At 36.5% G+C, this 10,117-nt stretch overlaps 1 long non-coding RNA gene across 1 annotated transcript; it reads right to left on the minus strand.

The window, feature by feature from the left end:
• Positions 1-621: 621 nt before the first annotated feature.
• LOC146833166 (uncharacterized) lies at positions 622-4,310 on the minus strand. Its single transcript, XR_014960205.1, has 3 exons — positions 3,502-4,310; positions 2,037-2,252; positions 622-733 (listed from the first exon to the last, which is right to left on the minus strand). It is a non-coding gene; the product is annotated as an uncharacterized LOC146833166 (long non-coding RNA).
• Between the last annotated feature and the right edge of the window lie 5,807 nt (positions 4,311-10,117).

Below are 10,117 nucleotides of genomic sequence, written 5' to 3' on the forward strand. Positions count from 1 at the left end.
AGAGCTACTTCTAAATAGCGACACTTAGCCATAAAGCAATTTACACAGACACGTGTACACACAGATGTATATACATTCACATAGTGCAATATAGAGTGACAAATATAAAGCTACACTTTTACACACACATAGAGCTATAGACTCACATACAGAGCTATTCATACACCCACAGCTAAGCAGTAAAAAGTAGATAGTTAGCAGTAGAGTGTGTAATATTTGTTAGTTTGTTTTTAAGGCCTCCTTTTTGCACGTAATGTATACATATTTGGTAATATGTATTTATACTGTTTGAGTTTATGCATATATATGTATATATGCATTTATAGTTTTGAAGAAGGAATACATTTTTATTTCTTGTAAATAATGAGTAATGAAAAGTGTTTAATATCTTTTATTAATTAGAATTATTATATACATTGGTAAACATTATTTAAAGTGTACATTTGTATTATGTTCTAATGATGTTTTTGTAAGATTAAGCAACTATTTCTAGAATGCATCCATTTCTAAATATAACATGTAAAGTTTTTGGCAAGTGCTGCACGAGAGCTTCTGCAAAGTCTTCCACGTCTGTTGGTATATTGAGGTAGTCCATTACAATAGTATTTTCGATATCCATGGATTTAAAAAGGTCAGTGTCTTGTATTTGTACCGTTATGGTACTATTTTCCTGTGTGGTATTTTCAATTCCATATATTGTAATAGTAATTTTCTCCAAAGGTGGTTCTATTATCTGCAAAGTAAAACATAATTGTTAATAGAGGCATATAGTGTGCATTTTCATTATACTTAGTTATTGGAGTAGTATAGATGTTAAGTGACATAGAAAGTGATAGATATAAAGAGAGAGAGTGAGGTAGTGAGATAGAGAGAGTGAGGTACTTTTTTAGAGGGAGACAGTGAAGTTGTTCGGTATCGAGATAGAGAGTGAGGTATTGATAGAGTAATGTAGTGATGTTTTGAGAGAGAAATGTTGTAAGATAGTGAGGTAGTGAGATAAATAGAGTGGAGTATTGAGTTAGAGATATTTATTGAGAGAGTGAGTTAGAGAGAGTGAGTGATGTTTATTTCGAGTGAGGTAGTGAAAGTGAGAGTGAAGGAGTGAGATAGAAAGAAATAGAGTGAGGTAGTGAGATAGAGAGAGAGTTAGGTAGTGAGATAGAGAGTGAAGTTGTGACGTAGTGACAGAGAGTGAGGTAGTGAGATAGATAGTGAGGTTGTGAGAGAGTGAGCTAGTGAGAGATAGTGATGTAATGATGTATTGAGAGAGAGAGTTAGTGAAGTAGTGAGATAGTGATGTTGTGATATAGAGATAGTGGTGTCGTGATGTAGATAGAGTTAGGTAGAGAGAGAGAGTGAGTTAGTGTGAGAGAGTGATTGAGATAGTGAGAGAGAGAGGTAGTGAGAGAGTGAGGTAGTGAGAGAGAGATAGTGAGTTAGTTTTAGAGAGAGAATCTACTTAATAGACATATAGACCTAGTCACATAGATGTAGACATACACAATGTCATTGATCTACACATACAGAGGCACCCATACACATATACAGAGCTACTCACACACATATACAGAGCCATAAAGATACAGAGCCACACACATACAAAGTCACTCACATACAAATACAAAGCCACCCAACATACATTATGAGGCATTCACATTTATACATAGTGAGAGAGGTAGAGAGATAGTGACGTAGTTTTAGAGAGTGAATCAACCACATAGACATATAGACCTAGTCACATAGATGTAGACATACACTATGTCATTGAGGCACCCATATACACATACAGAGTTACTCACACACATATACTGAGCCATACAGATACAGAGCCATACACAGTCACCCATATACACATACAGAGCCACCAAACATACATACTGAGGCATTCACATATACATAGAGAGTTACCCATACACATATAGAGACACCGAAAAACACACACAGAGGCACCCATGCATACATTGAGCTACACACACACACACAAAGCCACACATAGAGCCACACAGGTACACAAATAATGTTTTTTTTGTACTTACTTCTATATGTGTATTGTGAGTAGTATTGAACATTTTTTGATTATTAAATTCGTGGACGGTCAAGTGTGTCATTTTGACATAAGTTCCAAGTGTGATTGGGAATTCCGTTGCATTTCTCCACAATGTGATTTTAACAGAGTCTGTCGTGTCGATAACTGTAATAGATTTTAATTTTGTTTCTTGTCCTGCCACAAAAATGTTTTTAGTTTCTTCTTCCTGTAAAATATAAAGCAAATATTAATATTTTTTTTTTGTACATATAGTGTCAGTATAGCAGAGAGTGCGGTGCAGACAGAGTGCGGTGCAGACAGAGTGCGGTGCAGACAGAGTGCGGTGCAGACAGAGTGCGGTGCAGACAGAGTGCGGTGCAGACAGAGTGCGGTGCATAGAGTGATGTGTAGAGAGTGTGTTGTAAAGAGAGTGTGGTGGAGAAAGAATGTGTTGAAGACAGTGTGGTGTAGAGAGAGTGTGGGGAATAGAGAGTTGTGAAGAAAGAGTGTGGTACAGAGAGAGTGTTTGAAGAGAGAGTGTTTAATAGAGTTTTGTGATGCGAGAGTATGGTGCAGAGAGAGTGTTTGAAGAGAGAGTGTTTAATAGAGTTTTGTGATGCGAGAGTGTGGTGCATATTTTTTTGTAAGAGTGTTGGAGAGCAAGTGTGTTGGAGAGCGAGTGTGTTGGAGAGCGAGTGTGTTGGAGAGCGAGTGTGTTGGAGAGCGAGTGTGTTGGAGAGCGAGTGTGTTGGAGAGCGAGTGTGTTGGAGAGCGAGTGTGTTGGAGAGCGATTGTGTTGGAGAGCGATTGTGTTGGAGAGCGATTGTGTTGGAGAGCTGGTGTGGGGAAAAGAGTGGTGTGGGGAAGAGAGTGGTGTGGGGAAGAGAGTGGTGTGGGGAAGAGAGTGGTGTGGGGAAGAGAGTGGTGTGGGGAAGAGAGTGGTGTGGGGAAGAGAGTGGTGTGGGGAAGAGAGTGGTGTGGGGAAGAGAGTGGTGTGGGGAAGAGAGTGGTGTGGGGAAGAGAGTGGTGTGGGGAAGAGAGTGGTGTGGGGAAGAGAGTGGTGTGGGGAAGAGAGTGGTGTGGGGAAGAGAGTGGTGTGGGGAAGAGAGTGGTGTGGGGAAGAGTGTGGTGTGGGGAAGAGTGTGGTGTGGGGAAGAGTGTGGTGTGGGGAAGAGTGTGGTGTGGGGAAGAGTGTGGTGTGGGGAAGAGAGTGGTGTGGGGAAGAGAGTGGTGTGGGGAAGAGAGTGGTGTGGGGAAGAGAGTGGTGTGGGGAAGAGAGTGGTGTGGGGAAGAGAGTGGTGTGGGGAAGAGAGTGGTGTGGGGAAGAGAGTGGTGTGGGGAAGAGAGTGGTGTGCATAGAGAGTGTTGTCCTGAGATATTTTTTTGCTGAGAGTTTTTTGAAGAGTGTGCGAGTATTGAATAGTTTGTTAAATGTTTATTAACTTTGTAACTCGATATTGTGCTTATATAAATACCTCGGATATTGTCCCCGATATGGTCATTAATGTCCGTAATTTGGCTTCTCTTATTGTTTTAATAGGTGATATTGGTGGAGCTGGTGGCTCTAGTATGTTTTTTGCTTCTTGTAGGATTTCACTTGGAAGCGTTAAAGGTAGCATCCTTGATATTTTTGTATGTTTGGTTAATAGAACAACATTGTTCTTGGCCAGGAAATTCCTTATAATAATTCCATGTCCTTGTTTGGTTTGATTGTAAAAATCGTCGTTATAGCATGTGGCTTTAATAGAACCACTTTCATCTGCTAGTGCAAGGTGGTACAAGATTTTGTTTTCTTGCTTCGCATTTCGGTAGTGTGTTTTTTGAGAACATGTTACAATATTTGCTCTTTTAGCCCTTTGAAACGGGTTGCTCTCCTCTTGTTTCCCCATCTTAATTTCTTGTATAGAAAACATCTGAAATGAGAATAAATTGTGAGTATACATTTTGGATACAACTGTTGAAAAATGTTACTTTATCCCAAACTAACATATTAAATTATACAACATGCGTATTAATTTGAGAGAGTTATGTAGTGAGAGAGAGTGAGGTAGATACGAGAGTGAGGTAGTGAGTGAAAGAGAAAGTGAGGTATTGAAAGAGTGATGTAGTGAGGATGAGTAATGTTGTGAGGTAGTGAGATAGAAACAGAGTGATGTTGTGAGGTAGTGAGAGAGTGAGTTAGTGAAAGTGAGAGTGTAAGTTATTTAGTGTGAGAGAAATTGAGAGAGTGAGGTAGTGAGATAGAGAGAGAGTGATGTAGTGTGTTAGAGAGAGTGAAGTTGTGAGGTAGTGAGATAGATAGTGTTAGTGAGTGAGTGATGTAGTGTATGTTTCAGAGAGTGAGTCGTGATATAGTGTGGTAGTGAGATAGAAATAGATAGAGTGATCTAGTGAGATAGTGAGGTATTGAGTTAAAGAGTGTAATTGTGAGGTATTGTGTTAGATAGTGATGTAGTGAGAGAGTGAGGTATGTAGAGATATTGAGGTATTGAGTGAGATAGTTAGTGATGTAGTGTTATTGTGATGCTGTAATATAGAGACAGTTGAGTAGTGAGGTAGAGAGAGTGATTGAGTTAGTGAGAGAGAGTGAAGTAGTGTGAGAGATAGTGAGGTAGTGCGAGTGAGTTAGTGAGGTAGTGAGAGAGAGTTAGGGAGAGAGAGAGAGAGGTAGTGATAGAGAGAGAGCCAACCACACACACATACAGACCCACACAGACAGAGCCACACACACACACACAAAGTGTATCACTCAGACACACATACAGAGCCACACATACTGAGACAGCCATACACACAGAGCTATGTAAATGTAAATTGATATTTGTATAGCGCACTACTCACCCGCAAGGGTCTCAAGGTGCTTGTACGAATACCGCTGTGGAACCCATCCTGGCTTTCCCTGTGAGGCGTCCACTCCTGGGCACCACCAAGGTGGAGGCCAGGCATCCTTAGCGTTGTGGGTGCCGTTGTGGAGATTAAGCAAGCTATTGCCCAGAGTTTCAGAGTGGGACTCCATGATTGGAACAGGCACAGATGCGAGAATTATCAGGCCCGTGGAATTTTGGAGCCCAAGACCTGCCGAGGCGGGGAATTGAACCCTGGTCTCGGGCTAGATCTCTGCATCAGGGTCTGCCGCTCTAATCATGGAGCCACACTTCTCAACACACATATACAGAGCTACAGACATACACATACAGAGACACTGACTTACACACATACAGAGTCACCTAACACACATAGTAAGCCAGACACAAAGATACTAAGCCACCTATACACACATATATACAACATGCTTATTAAATTGCTACCCATAAGGCTTTGTGATCACTATAATATGACTCTAATATGCCATAGTTCGTTAAGTGTACATTAGTATAGATATGATCTAATGTTGACTTGTAGTCTGTTGTATATTGTGTTATTTTTTGTTGACATTGAAACTCGTTTAGCATATATTGTAATAGTAGTGCTGTGTTTTGTGTTTGTTGTGTTAAATCTATGTTAAAGTCACCCATTATTATGTAGTTATAATCAGGGTAAAAGTTTAATATGCTACTTAGAATTTGGAAAGGTGTTTGTATATGTACATGTGGAGGTTTGTATAGCATTACAAATAAGTAGTTGCAATTCTTAAGATGTAGAGTAAAATGTAGAATATCAATTTCGTGTTGTGTTTCATATATTGGCAGTAAGTCAATATTTTTACGGTAGTAAATTGCTATTCCATGCTTAGTTATGTGATGGTGGAATTTATCAAATTTGAAAAGATGGTACTGTTCTATTAAGAAAGTATTGCTATCTGATGTTCTAGTAGTGTTTATTTCAGTTAAGCATAGAATATCAGCATTCATTATATTTGTGTCTGATTTCAGTGCTGTGTAATTTTTTTGCAGTGATCGTATATTATGTACAATTATATTACACAGTTCGTTATAGGTACATAATTTAGGGACTGATATTTGCAATTGCATATCTCTCCTTAATCTGGCCATTTCCTCATGTACTTTTGTATGTACAACTATTTTGTCTTGCTGAAAGTTTTTAATATAGATGTTAGCTAATGATTTGGCTCTGCTTAAAGCTACATAATGCATATGATGTACTTTGCTATTGTTAAAATGTATGTAAAGTGGTTCAATTGCTTCTCCTTGTGTTCTGTGTATAGTACGTGCAGATGATTGGCGTAGGGGGAATTGTTTGCGTATAATTGTTATAAATTTTTGTGTAAATTGAAAGTGCCGTGTTATAGCATGTATTGGTGTCCAATGAGGCAAAATGTTAGTTGTATACATGTGTTTATTTTCTAGCCTCGTACTTTTACCAACATTTTCTTTATCAAAATTAATCCATATTACAGTAGGGGTGTTATTTATTGTTTCTACAAATTCAACTATACCTGTAGCACCATTTGTTAAACAGTCATTAACATTCATATTGGAAGTTATATCATATCTTAATTTTAAGGCAATATGTACTATAAATGGCAGGCCCATTGTTTTAGTCGCGTTTGTAGGTAACTGAGCTAGTGTTCTCTTTTTAACTATTTCAGTCAAGCCAGCTGCTACTGTATCTATGGCTGTTGCTGTGTAGACAGGATAGCTCATTATTTGTTGTAATAAAACTTCACTATTAACGTTATCAACTTCTTTGTTTGTTGGCATTATATAAGGTATAGTTTTGCTAATGCTTGTTGGTGGTTCTAATTCTCATGTTTGTATCTGTATTATATCTGCATCATTTTGGTTCCCTTCTCTTAATCTGTTTAGCAGTTCAGCAAACGGCAAGTCATTTAGCTGTCTCATAATTTTTGTTAACTCAAATAACTTAAAATTTTCTTGCCATAGATTAGTACTTACTGGTCTGTATGAATGCCAAGGGTTTTCAAATATGTACGTGTCAAAAACTGGCTTTAATAAAAATCTCCAATTGCTAATATAGATATTCCACCAAATGGGAGATTAGACATTTTATTTCTTGTAATCCATTATGTATGAAATTAAATAAATTAGCTCCTACCATTGATATCTCATCAATTATTAGCAATTTAAGATGCATTAACTCGTTTTGTAGTGCACTCCTGTTCTCATGAGTTAGTGGTTTATGAGTTAGTGTTTGTGAAACTGGTATTTTAAAAAGGTACTATGTAGTGTTTTACCATGAATATTATGTGCTGCTTTGCCTGTAGAAGCTGTAAGCAGTACATATATGTTGTCAGGATTTTCTCCTGCTCTAGTATTGTAGTATCGTAGTAATTTTTGGTAAAGCGCTGTAGTAAGGAAGCTTTTACCTACTCCTGCACCACCTGTACAAAATGTGTAGCAGGGTTCTTCTTTTGTTTTTATCCAATTTAAGTGATGATATATAAATTTAAGTTGTTCATTTGTAAGATTTTGCATTATGTTGTCATACTGTTCATTTGGTATTAAATTATTGGTTAGTGCTTCTTCAATACATGTACTTCTAATTCCTAAATCGAATGATAAGTCATATAGTAATTGTTCATTAACTGGAATTTGAGGATATATGTTGTTTTCTGTATCTATATCTGTTTGGGGTAGAATCAATGGCTCTAATGTAATGTTTTCTGTCTCATTGTTTTTTAGTGTTTTATTATATCTATTATGATGAAAGTCAACAGTGCTTTTAATTTCTAGATACCTTTCATAATATGTTTCTTTGTGGCCAATTATTAGATGTTCAACTCTCCACGGATAATAAAGCATTAGCAATTCTCTATAGTAATTTTCAGAGTCATTCTTTTTGTTAAATCTACAATAGCGAATTATTTTTGGGTTTTTGCGTTTTATATAGTCAGTTTCTATTATTTCTTCTTGTATATTAATTTCAAGTTCTTCCTCATCTGAGCTATAAAAGTTATTTTCAGGGAGGAAATTGTCATGGTCTGTTTCTTTTTTTCCCCTTTCTTTTTTTTTCATCATACCTAGATGCATAGTCAGCTAATGTACAGGTATCTAATTCTTCAGGCCGTTTGCTGTACTTTACTATAGGATTGTCAAATTTTATTTTATGAGAAGTATCTGGCAATAAATTAATAGTCTCTATGTCTTTTAATAAGTATGTATGCTTTTCTGGTGGGCTTGTATTGATGAATACAAAAGAGCGAGAACTTTTCCGTAATGGAATTTGAAGTATAAGATAGGCGGCTTCTTGTGCACTTATTTCTGTACAGTTTAAGAATTTGTTACTTATATGCTTAAGTTGATCTTTTATACTAGGATTGTGATATACTTCTTTTGCAGCTTGTGCAATTATTCTGCTCATCCCACGTTGAGATTTACTAATATATGAAACTATATATACAGCACATGCATATGCATCCAAGATGTATTGTATATCTATATTTGCTTGCCATGCTTGTAAAATTGTAGTATTGTAGTTATTTATAAAGCATTCAGCTGGAGTTTTTTTGAGAAAAATTGTTTTTTTCCCTATTATTGACTGTATACATAAAAGATACTGTTTCAAATCTAGTTGCATTGTATTTAAGAACTCATCAAAAGTATAACTTTGGAAGTCTTGTGTGTTCATAGTTAGATGTATTAGTTCAATTTGTTGAAGGAGTTCTTGATTAGTTTTGTCTAGTTCTAATTGTTCTAATATATAAGTTTCTGGCATCGGATATTTTGGGTACTGATATTTGCATGTTCTTTTATGCTTGATCCGGCAATTTTTGGTATGCCCATGCCTTTGGAGGGGTATGAAAGGCTCTATATTTGGATCTTGTGCGTTTGCACATGTTATATACTAATTTATAAAAGTAATAACTTCATTGAGCTCAGAATTTTCATATTGTGGGGCATTCTCTATCCATATTATAGCATGTATATGTGGTGATCCCCGTTGTTGGAATTCTACTCTATAAAGTAATCTAAATTTTTGCCAATTGGGTTACTTTCATGTAATAAAATACAATTAAATAGCTTTCTAACTTGGAAATCAAAATGCCTTGCACATGTGATTGGATTTTGTTGTATTAATGAACATTTTGTTTCCCATGACATATTGGCAAATTCTTCTTTTGTACATTCTTTTTTTTTCCAGTACGTAATAATATATTAATTAAATGATACCATTTTGTTTCTGCAGCTGATAAAGTTAAAAAAAAGTTGGTATTCCCAATTGTCTTATCATAGCAAATAGGTCTTTTTTGCATTGCTCCCAGAATGGTGGTGAACTACGTATAGTTTTTAGTATTTTGTACCCTTCGTTATATTGGAGAATACGGTTTAATTTTTCTTTTATGTCTTTGGCAGTTATAATCTTCCCATTATTAAAGTATTTTCTAAGTGAGATGTATATTTTGCTATGTATTTGTTTGATACGTAATTTAGCCAATTTAAAGAAAACATTTGTTATAGACTTTGCTACTCTTTGTGTAAGTGTAATATAGAGAGGGTAATACAGAGAGGGTAATAGAGAGAGGGTAAAAAACAAAATGTGTAATACAGTGTTTTTTAGAGAGCGTTCCTTAGAGAGCGTTATTTAGAAAGCATGTTTTAGAAAGTATTTGTAGAGTGTGTTTAGAGTATGTATGTGTGTGTACAGAGTGTGTATAGTTTGTGTGTATAAACAGTGTATTTTTAAAGAGTTTGTTTGTAAATTGCATGTGTACAGGATGTGTGTGTAGAATATGTGTGTGTACAGGCTGTGTGTGTAGAGTATGTGTGTGTATAAGGTGTGTGTGTACAGAGCGTGTGTGGATGGAGGTGTCTGTGTACAGAGCGTGTGTGGATGGACGTGTGTGTATAGAACATGTGTGTAGAGGGCATGTGTGGAGAGAGAGCTTTTAGAGAGCATGTGTACAGAGACTATGTGTGTAGAGAGCGTGTGTAGAGAGCATGTGTAGAGAGAACAGGTGTTGAGCTTTTGCATGTGTAAAGAGTGTATCTATAGAGTGCATGTGTTGTAAGAGTGAATAGTAAAAGTGGATGACTGTAAAACCTGGATGTAAAGTGTGTATGTAAAGAATCTGTAGTTAAAGTATGTATTAGGGAGTATTATTAGAGTTATAAGGATGTATTATTAATAAGGTAATCCTTGGTAGAGAAAGTAAAAAGTAGTGAAGAAATT

The sequence above is a fragment of the Triturus cristatus genome, chromosome 4_2 (assembly GCF_964204655.1).
Source record: "Triturus cristatus chromosome 4_2, aTriCri1.1, whole genome shotgun sequence".
NCBI classification, from domain to species: domain Eukaryota; kingdom Metazoa; phylum Chordata; class Amphibia; order Caudata; family Salamandridae; genus Triturus; species Triturus cristatus.